The following is a 19,551-nucleotide window of genomic DNA, read 5'->3' on the forward strand; positions in this document are numbered from 1 at the left end:
CCTGACTTTCGCTTGGCAAAGCACAGAGAAAAGTTAGGTGAGGATTTTGCGCTCACATTAGGGACTGATTGATATTTAAATGGGTAGAAAATCACATGAGTGAAGGGTATATGTTCCCACTTTCCAATTCTTTTCCAAGAATTCCATCTGAGCAATTTATTGCAGAAGTGCACATGAGGGTCAATGTCTGTAAAGTATTCAGTTTTGTATTTGCTGAATGATTGCTATTATTTCTACAATCTTTAAACTTACAGCAATCAACAAAGACTCAAAATCTTTTCTGACACTGAACAAGGAAGTGGAGATGCCAGCATTGGACTGGGGTGGGCACAGTAAGAAGTCTCATAGCTCCAGGTTGAAGTCCAACTGAGCATTACCTGATGAAGGAGCAGCACTCTGAAAGCTCGTGATTCCAAATAAACCTGTTGGACTTTAAACCTGGGGTTGTGAGAATTCTCACTGAGCTGACAAGGATGATGTCCTCTGTGCACCATGAACCACAAAATCATAATTCAATTCTTTATAACTTGTGAATTTATGATTTTTTAAATTCGATATGTAGTGTAACGCAGCCAAAGTTCTGGACAGGTCATTTGATAGGATGTTCATCTTTAACTCAAGAGATCCTGATTTTGAGTCCCAATCCAGTGACCTAAGCATAAAGTCCAGGCTGTTATTCCCAGAGGGAATGCTGTGCTGTCAAAGATGCCATTTTTCAGTTGGGGTTTTAAACCCAGGCTGTCTGTCCTCTCAGATGGGTGTGCTATGTTGAAGAAGAACAAGAGAGATCTCCACATTGTCCTGGAACAAGGTGTAGCCCTCAACCAACATGACCCAATCTGATTATCTGCTTATTGTCACTATTTGTGGGAGTTTGCTGTGTGCAATTTGGCTGTTGTGTATCCGACATTCCCAGTGACTATTTCAAATGTATTACATTGGCTGTAAAGCACCTGGGCATCTTGAGTTTGTAAAAAGGCATTCCAGAAATACAAATCCTTTTGAGTTTCAATGTTCAAAATATATTGTAACAGACTATTGCTTTCTTTAAAAGATAGCATTTTAAGTAATGATAATAAGTGAACATTTTGCAAAGTGATTGATGGGACTGTTTAGAAATTACAACATCATCCTTCCATGTCACAAAATGCAGAGAGCCACCTGATGAGAGGACATTCTCAATAGCACTGGCTCCACATTATATCATGTAACAATTTACAGCCTGCCTCAGTCAATGATTGCCACTCAGTTATCTTCAATGTTTGGTGGGTTTTTAATAGTTTTTTTTATACAGTATGTTTGGAATGAAGTTACAAACATGAAAGTGATGGTAATTGTTCAAAAAATGAATTGAGGTTCCTCTCTACTCTTAAGACTGATTTCTTGAGCATGGCTGATGATGTAACTGATGAGTGTGAAAAGGGGAACTATATTCTCCCCAGACAAATATCTGAAAAATGTTCCAAGCTGATAAGATCCACATCTATTGTTTGACTTCTCTGATGTGCTGACTTTCTGGTTCATTCTGACAGCTTTTTATAGAATTATAGAATCTCTACAGTGCAGAAAAAGGCCATGTGGCCCATTGAATCTGCACTGACCACAATCCCACCCAGGCCCACATATTAACCCTGCTAATCCCCTGACATGAGGGTCAATGTAACATGGCCAATCAACCTAACCTGCACATCTTTGGAGTGTGGGAGGAAACCGGAGCAGCTGGAGGAAACCCATGCAGATACATGGAGAATGTGCAAAACAGACAGTGACTTGAGACCAGAATTGAATTCGGGTCCCTGGTGCTATGAGGCAGCAGTGCGAACTACTGTGCCATCATACCACCCAGCTGTAGAATTCCCCTAACTTTTCAATCTGATCTTTTCCCCTTCATGCTGCAAGCCTATTGTTATTTCAGAATTTTCATGGAAAGACTGCTCTTCCTTCGGAGCATTTATTTTACATTTCCTTTCGCTTTGGATTTTCTTCTCATTTTTCCAGGGTTTGGGCCCCTTCAGCCCCTGTCCAAGGCTGCCTGTGCTTCACAGATTGCTGTACGGCAGATGCTGTGATATTCCTGGAATCATCCCCCATCACCTTAAACCAGCATCTGTAAAATGAGAAAAAGATTGCATTTCTGTAGCACTTACCCCAATCTCTGGATATCACAAAGTATTTTACCGCCCTTGAAGTCATTTTTCAGCTCTCGTTAGTGTTGTAATGTGAGGAAACAGCAAGGGATATCCAATCGGAACATGAGTGGATTTTGGATTTTTTTTATTCATACGTGGCATATGGGGGTCGCTGGCTGACCAGCATTTATTGCCCATCACTAATTGCCCTTGAACTGAGTGGCTTGCCAGGCCATTTCAGGTGGCAGTTGAGAATCAACCACATTGCTGTTGCTCTGAAGTCACATGTAGGCCAGACCAGGTAAGGATGGCAGATTTCCTTCCCTAAAGGACATTAGTGAACCAGATGGGTTTTTACAACAATCAACTATGGTTTCGTGTCATCAGTAGATTCTTAATTCCAGATACTTTTTAATGAATTCAAATTCCACCATCTGACGTGTCAGAATTTGATCCCAGGTTGTTGGAACATTAGTTGAGTTTCTGGGTTAATTGTCCAGTGACAATATCACTAGGCCAGGGATGAATGTTGTCTTGGGCACCAGGAACATTTTCAACAGTGCCCTGATCTTTTAGAAACTCAACAGCTCATCCAAGATGGCAGTTCCAACAACGCAGAACTGAAGCCTTCAAGACCTAGTTGTGGCCACAGTGTAAAGATTCTGAGATAGAAGTTTCCTAAGTGATCAAAACTGGAATTCTGTGCAAAATAGGATGGGGAAAAAAAACTATCATTATGAACCTGTGTACCATCACAGTGACGTTGCACTTCAGACAGACTTTCTATTAAGATTGCTATTCAATTGGACACAGTCCAATTAAAAATTTTACCCATCTATCATTCATCGAAATTACATCATATATAAAGAGTTAAAGTGAGCAATTTAGATTCAGCCTAAAACTGTTTCACGTTTGGAAATTGTGCAAAGGAAGCCGGCATTTCAAAAAATTCCGACCTCATCTACTTCAAGCACAGATGCTGCCTTTAATGTTCTGTAACTCGAGATGGCGAATCTTTCTGTTCTTCCACTGTATTCTGCCCACTTCCCGTCTGCATATAATTACTAACAAGATCCGAGAGTAACCATGGAATATAGGGGACAGGGTACTGACAGATAATTCTGCTTGCTTTTCTCAATCTGTTTGAATCTGTAAATTGGAACACTCACTCAGTCAATTTAATGATATTTATTTAGTAGCAACCTGAGTAGAATCACAAAGAAAAAGGGAAGATATGTCCATTTCAACATGCTCGGAAATTGCAGACATCAAGTCGACTTTAACTGACGCAATGCACTTGATTTGATTTGATTTGCCCATCCCTAACTGCCCTTGAGAAGATGGTGGTGAGCTGCTGCCTTGAACCATTGCTGTTCATGTGATGTAGGAACACCCAGTAAGAAGTCTCACAACACCAGGTTAAAGTCCAATCAGTTAATTTGATAGTAAACCCACAAGCTTTCAGAAACCTGTAGCCTGACGAAGGAACAGCATTTCTGAAAGCTTGTGGGTTTACCATCAAATAAAACGGTTGGACTTTAACCTGGTGTTGTGAGACTTCCTACTGTGTTTACCCTAGTCCAACGCCAGCATCCCCACATTGCCTAGGTACACCCACGGTGCAGCTAGCAAGAGAGTTCCAAGATTTTGACTTGGCGACAGTAAAAGAATGGTGATATAGGCTGGTTTCTCCTGCACCGCTTGGACAGCACAGCAGGCTGGGAGACACCAGCCTTTAGCAAGCTAATGCCAGTTGCAAGTCTCCCAAGTGTTTTTTTTACTGCAATCAGCTCCGCACTGATTATTATATAAAACTAGAATTTCAAAGTGATTAGCGGGCCTGGGGCAGTATTCTCTGGGTCCTCTAGGGTCTCTCCCACCTCCCCCACTGGGAATATTTCCTTCCAGCGGGGTTTAGAACTGCTCCCCACTGACAGGGGTCAGGTGTCCTGACCCCACTGGTGGGGACAGAGGCCATTGAGGCCACCCTGTAGTGGTCAAAGGCAAGGGGGAAGTGCCCCTTGGGCAGTGTCAGCCTGGAAATGTCAACCTGGCACCATGGCTGGTATTGCCCAAGGGCCAAACTGGCACTGCCCACTGGGCACCATGGCATTGCCCACCAGGCACTGGACATTGCCAGGGGTGGGACAAGAGAGGACAAGAAAGACAGGGGAACAGGGCCTATTGGGGATGTGATCAGTTGGAAGGGGGCTTGCTGCCACCCTGCAAGATGATCGCCTGGGGGGGGGGGAGGAGTGTTATTGGGGTGTGCCATTGGGTTGGGGGGAGGTCAGAGCTGATCATCAGAGTGGGAGGGGGTTGAGGCTGGCTGGGGGGGTTGTGGACATTGGGATGGCATGAAAAGGTCTGGTAGGTCAGCGATTGGGAGGTGCAGGGCTCTGGAAGGCCAACGATCGGGGGGTGGGCCATGCTGCCAGCCTCCTGGGCAGGAATAGACCGTGCCCACCACGTGCCAGAGTGAATCACACTGAGGCACTCCGCAATGCTCAGAGTGTTGGAGATTCGCTCTGGTAAGTACGCCCAAAAAACGGGTGAGAAATACTCCCGTTTTCCCACCTGTTGGGCACTTAGTTTTTTTTTGGGAGAATCCCAGCCATAGTTTCAAGTCAGGGTGCTGTGTGACCTTGAAGGAGAAGGTGGTGTTTCCAGATATTGGCCATCCTATTCTTCTATATAAGGACAGTAATATATGGAGTACAATTAGGTCAGAACAGGAACCATTCTTAAATGGAGAAATCTGAGGCCACTGATGACTTGTTTCATTAACACAGGTTGACTCGCTGTCTTGGATACAACGCACTGACTGATATAACAAAAAAGGTACAGTTACTGATTAGAAATTACAACCAGAATTTCCACTGCTTGTTCAATTCCTATTGGGATCTTGATGTGGTCATGTGAAATGCTTTGAGGCAGCCTGAGGATGTGACAGTCACTATGTAAATGAAAACTCATTCTTCCTTTGTTGGGGAGCATAGCAACACCAAGTTTGGATTTGGGAAGAAGGGACATCAGGCACAATTTTGTTTGGGTGGCTAAAAGAGTGAAATCCAATTACACACAGATATAAATCGGAATTTACGTGAGTGCCCAGAGTAAGTTTTCCATTTGCTTTGAGAGAATTAAATCCACAGTATTTTAATCTCGTTTACCAATCGCTGAAGAGATCAGAATGTGACAGTTCGGGTTGTGAGCCAACTCAAACTGGACTTGTTTATTTTGCGTGGTCTGTCTGCCACATGTTTTCTATCATTGCTGTTTTGGTACAGTTAGTGTTCCCATTGAGTGCAATGATGTCTCATTCACTTCCTGTAGGTGTCTGTTGTGGAGCTGGGCTGCTCACTTAATACTCTCGCCCTCAGTTCAGTTCAGTTTGTCGGAGCACAGTCAGTTCAGCAGCCCAGCGCTCGGAGAGAAAGGCTTTTAAAACCGGGCTGTCTGCCTGGATAATGATCTGTCTGTAAGTGAGGGGGAGAGTTTGCAGCGAGGAGTCTGCTCTTGCCAGAGGACTGCAAGCGTTAGACCGTCTTTCAGGATGAGGAGGCGAATGTGAATTGTTACAGGGATCGCACTGTAACACCGGGCAGTGTTTCCATCCCTGCTTCTCCACATTCTGGTGAGTGAGACACTCAATTAACTGAATCCAGGAACAGCCCCGGCAACAGCCCAGGTTCCCAGCCCCTAAGCAATGGCTCAGGCACCCCCCGCACCCCAGACAGGTGTTGTGCCTAAGAGTGTGTGTTGAGTGAGCAGGAGACCTGTGCGTATGGATATGAAATGCTCTCTTGTCACAGAGACAGAATGATGTTTGTGTCACCACACAGCCTGCCTTCATATTGCTAAATGTTGGCCAGGGAGGCTATTCGGCTTCTGCAGTCCACCTTTCTTCAGAAGCCCACACTCCCCACCTCCCCCCTCCCCTCTCTTTATCTGGAATCATTCCAGAAAGTTTAACTCCCAAACTCCATCTCATTCCCCATATTGGTCAATATTTATAGAGAACAACTTTTGAACATTAGCCTGTGAGTTCCTCTGCTTCCCTATACTCCTGGTTTCATTTGAGATAGTGTGCTGAGGATGAACTCTTTCTATTCTATTTACATAACTGCAAAGTCCTGTCACATTTGTCTCCTTCTGGAGGAGGCAAGGTTTTCCTCTGACTGGGGGCTCAGCTGTGTCTCCAGAGCATCTCTGGAGGCTAGGTTCAGAGAGGAGATTTGCTTTGAACAATTATCTCTGCCCGTTCATTCATGTCCTACCCGTGGGTTTGTCTGTAGTCAGGTCAGATTGACATTTCTTGTATTTCTATCGTGACCAAGGGTGACAGAATAATTTTCACACAGAGGGTGATGAGTGTCTGGAACAAGCTGCCAGAGGTAGTCGTAGAGGCGGGTACAATTTTGTCTTTTAAAAAGAGTTTAGACAGTTATGTGGGTAAGATGGGTATAGAGGGATATGGGCCAAATGTGGGCAATTGGGATTAGCTTAGTGGTTAAAAGAAAGGGTGGCTGGACAAGTTGGGCCAAAGGGCCTGTTTCCATGCTGCAAAAACATCTATGATCTCACACAGCACACTGGGAGGCTATTTGGCCCATCATCCCATGCTAGCCCTTTTGGTGAAGCTACTTCAGGCAGGTGTTCCAGATCACAACAAACTTGTGCAACGCTATACTTCATCACCCCATCTCTGACTGCAAATCCTAGTCTCATGACTGAAATGTGTGTTCAATCATTGGTTAGGTATTTCTGATATTTCTCTTTGCTCACTTGGTGAATAGTGAGCAGGTCAAAGATTCTCCTGAACAGCCTGTTCCTGGATTTAGAGAAAGCAGCAATGTACAGACCCACGATGTGTCAGAGTGTCTGTTTCCCTATGTTCAGAGGTTTGCCTGCAAACTGTGGAAGATGGGAATTGTGTCAAGGCTTATCATGGTTCTTGGTACTGCCCATCATATCAATGAAACCTGCAAGGCCATCCTCCTAATTTGCCATAGTAACAGTGGCAGAAGATCAGCAGAAACCCCATTTATGTTGCTTCTCCAGGGTTTTGATCGATGGGGAATGCTACAAATATTCTATCTCATGTTGCATTGTAGAACCTATTTGGAAAATACTGGTTTAACCTGAAATAATGATTTCAGTTTAGATAGCTTATATGGTATTTTCTTAATGAGTATGTAAAGAATATTTGGTGACATTTGGCTTGAAAATACCAACATCCCATGTGTAAATTGGAGCTGTGAATGTTTGGATATATCTCCTGTCTCTGGGAAATGAATGTAATGTTCAAAGTATGGTCTATTCACTGCACTTCATGTATCAGCGTGGTATCTTCACATTTAAACATGACTGATTTGGTAATATTCTGTTTGCAAGGATGTTCTTGTCTTCTTAACTTTTCTTTGATCTTTTTGTTACTCAGGTAAACAGTATAATGGTCTATGTGCGTTTGTAATGGCCAATGCTAGATAATTGGAATATCAGTTTAATCTACAACTTCAATTTTACACTTAATGAGAGCATCCAGAATGTGGTTCATTCCTTGAGTGTTTTATACATCAAAGGTGCAACACAATTTTTATTATTTGTTAAAGGAATGTGGTTATTGCTGACAAAGCTAACACTTATTGTCCATCCCTAATAGCCCCTGAGAAGTTGAGTTGCCTTATTGAACCACTGAAGAATGTGCAGTACAGGCATAGGGATGGGAGCTCTAGGATTTTGACCCAACAACAATGAAGGAATGGTGCTATATTTCAAATCAGGATGGTGTGAGATTCAGAGGAGAGATTGCAAATGCTAGTGTTCCCATGCACCTGCTGCCTTTGACCCTGTAGGTGTAGAGGTTGAAGGTTTGGAAGATGCTGTTGAAGAAGCCTTGATGAGAGCAGTGTATCTGATGGCACACTTTGCTGCCATTATATGATAGAGGGGGAAGAATAAAGGCGAATGGGGTGCCAATCAAGCAGGCTGCTTTGTCCTAGATGATGTTGAGCTTCTTGAGTGTTGTTGGAACTGCACCCCTCCAGGCAAGTGGAGAGTATTCCATCACACTCCTGACTTGTGCTTTGTAGATGGTGGACAGGCTTTGGGGAGTCAACAGTTGAGTTACTCTCCACAGAATTCCAAGTATCTGACCTGCTCTGGCAGCCACAATGACTAGCCCAGTTCAGCTTCTGGTCAATGGTAACCCCAGGAATTTGATAGTGAGAGACTCACATTGAATGTCAAGAGGAGGTGATTAAGTTCTCTCTTGCTGGTGTTGGTCATTTCCTGATATGTGTGACATAAATGTTACTTGTCACAAATGTTACTTTATCAGTCCAGGCCCTTTATATTCCCGATTTTGCCGCATGTGGGCAGGGACTGCTTTACTATTTGAACAGTTATACATGAAACAGTTATACAACAAACAATCCACCTTATGATGACGGGAGAGTCATTGGTGAAGCAGCTGAAGATGGAAACTGCCCCGAGGCGCTCTTATAATGATGTACTGGGATTCAAGATGATTGGTCTTCAAAAACCAGAACCATTTTTCTCTGCGTTAGGAATGACTGCAGCCAAATGGAATAGAAACAGTTGTCGACTTGGTTTTAAAATCACCCATTTTAACTCACTCATTCACATAGTTTATTTATCCTTCAATGTTTTGCTGCTCAATTAAAAATCACCAGCACCAACAACCAAATTGGTATCTGATCAAAGTGTAGAAAAGATTTACTAGGATGCTACCGGGACTTGATGGATTGAGTTACAAGGAGAGGCTGGATAGACTGGGACTTTTTACTCTGGAGCGTAGGAGGCTGAGGGGTGATCTTATAGAGGTCTATAAAATAATGAGGGGCATAGATCAGCTAGACAGTCAATATCTTTTCCCAAAGGTAGGGGAGTCTAAAATTAGAAGGTGTAGGTTTAAGGTGAGAGGGGAGAGATACAAAAGTGTCCAGAAGAGCAATTTTTTCACACAGAGGGTGGTGAGTGGCTGGAACAACCAGCCAGCAGGGTAATAGTAGAGGCGGGTACAATTTTGCCTTTTAAAAAGAATTTAGACAATTACATGGGTAAGATGGATATAGAGGGACATGGACCAAATGCAGGCAATTAGGAATAGCTTAGTAGTTTAAAAAAAAGGTGGCATGGACAAGTTGGGCCAAAGGGTCTGTTTCCATGCTGTAAACCTCTACATCTCTATGACTCTTCTCAGTGGCAAACCATCAGCTGGCAACATCCAGAATGACAGCCTATATGAGTGCCTATGTGAATGGAAATAGAATTTGTTTCATGTGATGAGAAACATAAAATAGATTTAAGGGATTTATATTTGGAATGTTAGAAGTAAGGTATAGTTTTATGTGGGTTTAATTTAATATTTCTGTGGTTGGAGAGGAGTTGTGGATCAATTTCATGTTGAAGGAATGTTTGGCTATTTAGGGGAGGGGTCAACTTCAGTTCCTGCTAAAATCCATTGAGGTTTGCCCCAGTAACAAATTTACAAATCAGAGAGGAAGTGTGAGCTGGAGCACTCTGTGTCCTCAAGTGTGGCAGGTGTTTTTTAAGGGCTGTGGGGAGATGAGGAGAAGGTTTCTCTCTCTCTTTCTTCTCAAGGTTGAGAAATGTTGTAACAATGGAGTTAACATAATCCATCTCAACAGACCCAGAGAATGGTGATAGAAAATAGACTTCAGAACACTGAAGCTACATGAATAAAGAACAAGGGATGGTCCAAGTGAAATTAAGGAAGGGAGAAACAAGAGCTTTGAGTTAAAGAAACCGTTCCATTTAAATAAATTGACAATTGGGAGCAGACTTTCAGAGGCAACTGAAGGCAGCATAATGGAGATGAGAATCATATCAGCCATGATTGAATGGTGGAACCAACTTGAGGTGGCCAAATGGCCTAATTCTGTCCCTATATCTTATGGTCTTAAGGTTTTAAAATAATTCTATTAAGAAACTGGAACTTGAACGTTAAAGCAATTGACAGTGAGAAAAAGCAGTGAGCCAGTTGAGGCAGAGGAAACTGTAAGAGATTGGTTCAAAACCCTGACAAGAATTACTGCTAAAAGTGAAGTGAAAACTCACCAAAGAAAATTATCTGCAGAAATTCTGAGGAAGAATTCACAAACCACAAATGCGTGTTAAAAGGAGACCACTGTAACTTCGAATATACTTTGTCATCCATGTTAATCTTAAAATCTTTGCGTATTTGTTAAGTTAAGGGGAGGGTAAAAGAGCACTGTACTGTGATGCATTTCTTTAGTGTTTAATAAATGCCTTTTTTTGGTTAAAAACTAATAAGCAGTCCTGTGACACTATTTCATCAATGTTTGATTAAAAAGAATAAAAATCACATTTTTTGAACCAGGAATCCATTCAGTTGTCACACCCTCTGGGACTGTAAAACATGTTTCCCTATTTGTACTTAGAAAACATTATTTTAAAATGGGAAGCTACTGTACCTACAGAACTAGTTTATTTTGTGATAATGAACCAGGGGATTTTTAAATCTGTTCTTGCAAATTTCAGCCAATGAACAATATCAGGGTATGGGTGGAGGATGGAACACATAAGTTAGAGAATCAGGTCATAATTGCCAGGTCAGTACTAACTCACACACCTGTACTGTCTCTCCTCAGCTAATATCCCATTCTGCAAACTGTACAGAGACTGAGTCAATTCTCCCTGCTACTTGTTTGCTCCAGAACGTATAGCTTAAAACAAGTCCCAAACATACATTATGAATCCATTTTCCAGGCCACCTTTGCCCATCTGATTTGCCCAATCTACATGTAGATTAAAGTCACTCATGATTATTGTGATACCTTTCTTACATGCCCCATTTACTTCTTCTTGTATACTGTGTGCTACAGTGTAACTACTGTTGGAGGACCTATAAACTATTCTCACAAGATATCTCTTCCCTTTACTGTTCCTATCTCTACCCAAACTGATTTAGCATCTTGCTCCTTTGAGCTGAGGTCACCTTTCACAACTGTATTAATCACATTCTTAATTAACAGAACTACTGCACCATCTTTTCCTAGCCTCCTGTCTTTTTGAAATGTTAAATATCCTTTGATATTCAGCTCCTAACCTTGGTCACCTTGCAACCATGTTTCTGTAATGGCTATCGGGTCATTCATATTTATCTCTATCCATGCTAGCAATTCATTCATTCAGATAGAGAGCCTTTAACTCAATCCTTTGACCATTTTTGCAATCAGCCTTCCCTTCTTGATTGATGACACCAAAAATGTTGGGTGTTCATTTCATTGCTGTTAGTTACACGTTGCCACTGTAGAATGGTTACCATACCTGGTTTTCTACTAGCAGTAATTGCAATTCAAATGTGAGCTTATGTGCAGCATTGTGACACACTTATGAGAAATGTGACCGTGTGCTACTTAAATAAAAATAACTTTGCACCAAGGAGATGGTTTATTTGTTCATAACATAGAGTACTTAAGAAATATTGTAAACAGAATTATTGGTTCACATGAACTGTATAACATCCCACAACATTCCAGAATTAGCTGTAAATCAGGAAATGGAAGGGCGGGAAGAACTCAGGAAAATTACAATCACCAACAAGGTGGTACTGAGCAAATTGTTGGAGCTGTGGGCTGAAAAGTCACCAGGTCCTGATGAACATCATCCCAGGGTCTTAAAATGAATGGTAAGTGACATAGTCGATGAGTTGATTTTAGTTTTCTAAAATTCCTGATACTTGGGAAGCTTCCATTAGTTTGGATAATAGCAGGAAATGACAGACCAATTAGCTTAACGTCTGTCATAGGGAAAATGTAAGAAGCTGTTATTGAAGACATTATAACAGAGCATTTCGAAAAATTCAAGGCAGTCAGGCAGATTCAACATGGTTTTGTGAAAGGGAAATCATGTTTAACCAATTTATTGGAGTTTTTTGAAGATGCCACATGTGCTGTGGGTAAAGGGGAACCTGTAGATGTACTGTATTTAGATTTTCAAAAAACATTTAATAAGATGCAACATCAAAGGCTATTGCAGGAAATAAAAGCTCATGGTGCAGAGGGTAACATATTGTCATGGGAAGAAGATTGGCTAACTAACCGTAATCAGAGTAGGTATAAATGGGTCATTTTCTCATTGGCAAGATGTAATGAGTAGTGTTCCACTGAAATCAGTGCTGAGGCCTCAGCTTTTTACAATTTATTTAAATGATTTGGATGAAATTATTGTTGATAAATTTTCTGATAATACAAAGTTAGACTGGAAAGTAAATTGTGCAGAGGACGTAAGAAGGCTACAAAAGGATATCAATAGGTTAAGTAGGCAAGAATATGGAAAATGGAGTAAAATGTGGGAAAACGTGAAATTGTCCATTTTTGTAGGAAGAATAAAGAAAAGCATATTATCTAAGTGATGAGAGATTGCAGAACTCTGAGATGCAGAGGGATCTGGAAGCACTAGTGCATGAATAATAAAAGGTTAGTATGTAGGTACAGCAAGTAATTAAGAAAGTTCATAGCATGCTATTGCTTACTGCAAGAAGAATTGAATACAAAAATAGGAAGGCTATTTTTTAGTTACACAGGGCATTAGTGAGATCACATCTGAGAACTGTGTGCGTTTTGTCTCCTTATTTAAGGAAAGATATAAATGAATTGCAAGAAGCTCAGAGGTTTACTCGACTAATATCTGGAATGGGTGAGGTGTCTTATGAGGAAAGGTTGGACAAGCTAGACTTGCATCTGCTGCATGGTGATACAATGGTTAGCACTGCTGTCTCACAGCACCAGGGAACCAGGTTCAATTCCAGTCTTGAATGATTGTCTGAGTGGAGTTTGCACATTTTCCCCATATCTGTGTGGGTTTCTTCCCACAGTCCAAAAGATGTGGTGGTTAGGTGGATTGGCCATGCTAAGTAGCCCCTTAGTGTTTAAAAATGTAGGTGGATTAGTCATGATAACCGTATGGGCTTACAGGGAAAGGACAGAAGGGAAGACCTTAATGAGATGCTCTTGTGGAGACTTATTGGGCTGGATGGCCTTTTTCTGCACTATAGGGATCCTATTGAGTTTAGAAGAACAAGAGGAGAATTGGTTGAAGCATATAAGCTCTGGGGAGTCTTGACTGGGTGGAAGTGGAAAGGATGTTTCCTCTTGTGGGAAAATCAAGAATCGGGGTCACAGTTTAATAATAAGAGGGCCCTTATTTAAGACAGAGATGAGGACCATGTTTTTCTCTCAGAAGACAGTGAATCTTTGGAACTCTCTTCCTCAAAAGGCAGTGGAATATGTTTAAGGCAGAGCTAGATAGATTCTGGATTAACGAGAGAGTGATAGGTCATTGTGAAAAATGGAATTGAGATTTCAGTCAGATCAGGCACGATGTTATTGAATGATGGAGCAGGCTTCAGGGGCCGAGTGGCCTACTCTCGCTCCTAGCTCGTATGTTTGTATAAACTGAATTCCATTTTTATTTTGTGACAATGCTGAATCATATTAAAGATTTTTAATAGTCAATTTGCACAATTGTCTTCAGTTTTTACGTAAAACTGTAAATCTATGGCTACAATGGTAAGTTTCAGGGTTTCCAGTTTCAAAGCTGAGCTCTCTCATTAATTGATGATGTTAGTTTCCACAGACAGAAGAATAAAACTTGATGTCTGTGGGAACGGATTGTTGTCCCAATGGATCTTCACCAACAATGGATACAGAATTCAAAAGCAATTGCTACACTCACTCTTTTATAAATGTGTACAGGTTTTAAACGTTTCAGATCATTGCCTACATTGTGCTGTCATTTGTCATTTCCTTTTCATGGAATTAATTTTACCAATGGATTGATATGTTCACCGTGACCTTGTAACCTCACTGCAAAAAGCCACAACTTTGAATTCCAAATGATGACCACACATTTTCTCACAAGGGGAAGCAACACCCCCCCAAAAAAAATTATATAGAACCTGACATGAGTGAAGGCATTTCCATGAATATTGCATCTTCAAATAAATTAAAAGCAATGATGATGCTATTTTTAGTTTTTAAATCATATGACACTGTGATGTGGCTTCTTCTGGGTGTTTTTGGGAATTTCAGTGACCTGCTTATGTAATTTCAGCTTTGTCCTGTAGGAGGCAGACAACACCATCCACAATCCAAGTCAGTTGGGGCAGAATCCTAGTTAATTCATCTCCCATAACGTGGAGAATTGGTGGCATATTCAGAGTGTTTAATCACTTATTGGTGTAATTCAGAACTGAAGCGTAACGAACAAATGCAGTGGCAATATACGTGGTGAAGGCAAGGGATATGGGGGGAAGGAGGGATCAGGATGCTGAATTTGCTGATCAGCCGTGATCAAAATGAATGGCAGAGCAGGCTTGAAGGGCCAAATGGCCTCTTCCTGCTTCTAGTTTCTGATCTGCTGGCCCTGCTTCCCTGTCTGACATGATCCATCTTTGCAATTTCAAATGAGGCCTTTTGGCCTATGGTACCTATTTAAATTACTTTTCAAATATTCATTCACTAACTGTTAGAGAGTCTGCCTCCAGCCCTGACCTGAAAAGGCTTTTGATGTCCTAAGAACCTTTAGCGTAAAAAGAGTTTCTCCTCGCCTCCCATTCGATCTCTAGCTGATGTCCTTTAGTTGCAGTCTCACCAGCCAATCTCATTTTGCAGGTCTCTAACCCATCTCTGGGACAGATGAGCTGCTGTCAGCTGCTTTGTCAGTTTGGGTTCTTGTCTGCCTTCAGTACAAGCCAGTCTGAGTTCCTCCTCACCACCTCACACCAAAGAGGGGTTAAAGATGACTCAACCCCCGCGACAACTGCCTCCTGTGATTGTATCCGAGGACATTAAGAACCTCACAAATAATTTGCCACAGTTCCGGGCTGGTAATTGTATAAAACTCCTCTGACTGTGTGCTTTAATCCTAACTGCGTATCACCTTATTGAAGCAGCAGTGTACAGGATGGCTGATGTAAATGGTTTGAAAAAAACTGTAGTGAAAATATTGAAATACACGGAAACAGACATAGAAACACAGACAAAGTAGAAGCATGGGTAGGCCATTCAGCCCTTCGAGCCTGCTCCACCATTAATTTTGATCATGGCTAACCTTTGAATCTAATATCCTGATCTTGCCTCCCCCCCCTCCCCACCCGCCCATTTCTCTTGGAGAGAAAATGCTGGAAAATCTCAGCAGGTCTGGCAGCATCTGTAAGGTGACAAACCTTTCAAGTCCAGGTGACCCATTCTCAAAGTTTTGTCAGAGCTTTGACAAAGGATCATCTGGACTCCAAATGTCAGCTCTTTGCTCTCCCCACCGATGCTGCCAGACCTGCTGAGATTTTCCAGCATTTTCTCTTTTGGTTTCAGATTCCAGAATCGGCAGTAATTTCCTACACCTCCCCCCCCCCCCCCCCCCCCCGTATCCCTTGATCCCTTTAGCCCAAGAGTTATAAAAATATACCAGGTGGAATTTTGCAGCCAGTGATGCTGTGGGGTTTTCCAGTGGGGTTTTCCAGTGGGATTTTCCGGTGCTGCAGCAGTGAAGGGAGATTTGACTGAGCTCCACTTTCTCCATCCTGGCTGGCAGGGGCAGCAGGGCGCGAATGGCTGGGGAATTTCACAGGGGGAATTTCACAGTAACTTCATTGCAGTGTTAATGTAAGCCTTGCTCCTGACTAATAAATAAACTTGACTTGAATTCCGACCACATCCTCCGGACGGAATCACCTCGGAGTGTGCATCTTGGTCCCTGGACGAATACCATTGCGCTTTACTGTTGGAACAATTTGAATTGTTTTGTAAATGTGTCTTTGAGATTTTGCCTGAAATAAAGTGTAATTTTCTTTTTGCAACAACAAAATACTCTTCAGCCCTGGAGCATCAGAGTCCAGCCAGCATTCTGAGTGAGAGGTGGAGCTGATGGGTGGTGTTTTTCACAGTGACACATACAGTGCAATGCTGCTGTTGAGTTTAGTTCATTGTGTGTGTGAGAGAGAGTGAGTGCAAGGCGGGCACAGACAGGCAGACAGTCCGTAGCCTTTGCAAACCGCGCCCGTCTTCTGGGAAGCATCACTGTCTGTTCCCTATAGCCGCTCATGTGAAACTTTATTAAGGACGCTCATTCAGCCCTCCCTCCCCTCACCCTGGAGCCAGAGGAAGCTTTGCAACTGGAGTTTTTTGGGATGATGCTGAATCTAAAGAAGTGTCGCTCCCTCTTTTCGTGCTGATTTATTAGTCCCGGTCACTTTCACCTCCGGTTGGGTAAGAACCAAGTCCTTGTTTGTTATCTGGGAGAAGTCGGCGTGGCTGCTGTTGTTACTGGCAATAATCTGACTGTGGATTGATAGAAACCACTGCACTTTCTGGTTCCCCCAAAAGCAGGAAGTTTCTGTTGGTGTTGAAAGGCAGATGTAAGGAGCTTTAACCAGCTCCTGTGCTGATCTAACCATAGCTGGTGCTGAGTTTGGGGAGCAGAAGTCTCGTCTCCCCCCCCCGCCTCCTCCTCCTGTAGACTGCTGGCCACCTCTCTCAAAGAGACTCCACGCAACAGCCTGGCTAATCACACATTGGCTGGCTTTAATCTAGGTTTACTTCTGGCCTTTGCGACTTTTTTTTTACAGGGGTTTAGATAAAAATGTAGTTTGATGCGATTCATTTGAGTCGACCTCTTTGGACTGAAGGGACTGTGAGGCAGGAGGTGGGAATGGGTGAGGGTCTCTCAGAGGGGAGAGGCAGCTGCTGAACAGATAATTCTTCATCAGACGGGCTGGCTGCTTTTTTTTTGACGGCAGATGTTAGAATGGGCACTCGAACTGCCAACCTGGGAAGTTATACTATTGTTAGACCCACCCTCCCCCTGACCGTGGGATTCTCTGTGGGAAAATCCGCCCAATCTGTTGCAGCGTTTATTTATTATTGTCACAAGTAGGCTTACGTTAACACTGCAATGAAGTTACTATGAAAATCCCCCAGTTGCCGCACTCTGGCACTTGTTTGGGTACAGTGAGGGAGAATTTAGCATGGCCAATCCACCTAACCAGCACATCTCTCGGACTGTGGGAGGAAACCAGAGCACCCAGAGGAAACTAAGCAGACACGGGGAGAATGTGCAGACTCCACGCAAACAGTGACCCAATCAAACCCTGGCACTCTGAGGCAGCAGTGCTAATGACTGTGCTACCGTGCCGCCCATGCTACTGGATAAATGAATTTGTCCTACCCAATGTCCCACCTCCCACTCTCATTTTCCTGACCTCCCCACTATGTAAATCGTCGCGGGAAAGGGGTGGACCATGGAAAGGTTGTTGAATTCGGGTGGGATTTTCCAGTTTTGGGGCGAGCATGGCAGGAAATCCCTCCCTCCCCCTCCCATTGTCTAGCCTTATAGTTGGACAGTTGCTGGCTATCATTTTTATATGTTGACATTCACTATGTATTGCCAGAGAGTGAGCAACTATTCCATCACTGGAGGCATGACAACCAAGCCCAGCCCTGCTACTGGATGTGGGGGAACTGACTTTTCTTCAACAGTAACAGAAATCCGTAGAGGCATTGCTTCTTGACTACGTGCTGAGGACTGGCTACAGTAATATGTGTGTAGTCTCGGCTGTTGTGAAGATGATCATTTTCAGTTCCCAATGGACACTGAACATAGGTCACTCCTATTAGCCCAGACAGGAAGAAAATAGAAATGAGACTAATTTGTAAACTATTTGGAAGCCCAAGTTACAACATCATGACTCTTTGTCAATATTCCATCACTAATTCCATTCTTGGAATACATTTTACAGTGGCTGTTATTTGGGGTGTGATAACAGGGCATTTAGCAAATCCTAACCCGATTAAGTGCAGCACATCAATCTGGATTTGTAAAAGGGAATTCGTGTTTGATAACCTGTTAGAGTTTCTTTGGGATGTAACAACTAGATTGGATAAGGGGGATCGAGTGAACATAGTGTATCTGGATTTTCAGAAAGCATTCTGTAACGTGCTGCACAAGAGGTTATTACACTTAATTAAGGCTCTGGGGATGGGAGTAATATTTAAATTTGGGTTGAGGATTGGTTAATAGAAAACAGAGAGTGAGAATAATTGGGTCATTTTTGGGTTTTCAGGTTGTGAATAGGGGGGACAGTGCGAGGATCAGTCCTTGGACCTCAGTTATTTACAATGTATATCAATGGCTTAATGAGGGGACCAAGTGCATTGTAACCAGGTTTGCTGATGATTCAAAGTTTGGTGAGAGTGTAGACAGTAAGAAGGATGCAGAGTGGCAGCAAAAGGATATTAACATGTTGGTTGAGTGGGCAAGAACATGGCAGATGGAGGATAATATGGCAAAGTGTAAAGTTGGGTAGGAATAAAACTGCCGATTTTTTTTAAATGGTGGGAGACTGGGAAATGTTGAGATCCATGGGGACCTAAATGTTTCTGTGAATAAGTCACAGAAAGTTAACATCAAAGTACAGCAAGCAATTTGAAAAGCAAATGGTATGCCTGTCTTTATTATATAATGATGTGGAGATGCTGGTGTTGGATTGGGGTGGGCACAGTCAGAAGTCTCAGAACACCAGGTTAAAAATCAAAGGTTTATTTGGTAGCACGAGCTTTCGGAATGCTGCTCCTTCCTCAGGTGAGTGAAATTATATAAGATTGGCATATAAGAATAAAAGAAATCTGACTGCAGTTATACAGAGATTGATGAGACAACACTTGGAGTATTGTGTTCAGTTTTTGTCTTCTCATTTAATAAAGGACATACTTGTTCATGGGGATTGCAATGAACATTTACTGGATTGATTCTTGGGATGAAGGGATTGTCCTTTGAGGAGAGATTGAGCAGATCGGCCTATATTCACTCGATATAGAAAAATGTGGGGTAGTCTTATTCAAGTGTATCAGATTCTTAAAGGGCTCGAGAAGACAGATGCTTGGAGGATGATTTCTCCAGCCAGGGAATCTACAATAAGTGATCATGTTTAGTTGTTTTATTATTAAAAGACTATGAGGAGAAATCAGATCAGCCATGATCTTATTGAATGGCGGGGCAGGCTCGAAGGGCTAGATGGCCTACTCCAGCTCCTATTTCTTATGTTCTTATGTTCTTATTCTGGTGTTATGTAATGAGGCGGGTAGAATTAGGGACCTTGTGGTGAAGGATCCTCTTGGGGAGAGTGATCATTGTATGGTGGAGTTTCTGGTGCAGATGGAGGAGGAGAAAGTGGGTTCCCGGACACGCGTCCTTTGTTTGAACAGAGGGTAGTACGGTAGGATGAGAGAAGAATTGGCGAATGTTGACTGGGGGAGCACGTTGGAAGGTAGGTCTGCTGAGGAGCAGTGCAGGATCTTTAAGGAGATCTTTCTTGGTGCTCAGCGGAAATTTATTCTGATGGTTAAAAAGGACC

General features: G+C 42.6%; 1 protein-coding gene across 6 annotated transcripts in view; it reads left to right on the plus strand.

Moving 5' to 3' along the window:
* Positions 1 to 5,508: 5,508 nt before the first annotated feature.
* LOC145342832 (MOB kinase activator 3B) overlaps positions 5,509 to 19,551 on the plus strand; it is a 126,255-nt gene continuing 112,212 nt past the window's right edge. For 4 of the 6 annotated variants that reach the window (XR_013886653.1, XR_013886654.1, XM_080188310.1 and 1 more), the window contains exon 1: positions 16,149 to 16,408. The gene's annotated coding sequence lies outside the window, so the exon portion shown is untranslated. Of the gene's footprint in view, positions 5,767 to 16,148; positions 16,409 to 19,551 lie in introns of those variants that run through there. The other 2 variants (XM_080188314.1, XM_080188313.1) reach the window with 1 other exon arrangement.

This window comes from Carcharhinus amblyrhynchos, chromosome 5, assembly GCF_965287045.1.
Source record: "Carcharhinus amblyrhynchos chromosome 5, sCarAmb.v2.hapA, whole genome shotgun sequence".
Classification (NCBI taxonomy): domain Eukaryota; kingdom Metazoa; phylum Chordata; class Chondrichthyes; order Carcharhiniformes; family Carcharhinidae; genus Carcharhinus; species Carcharhinus amblyrhynchos.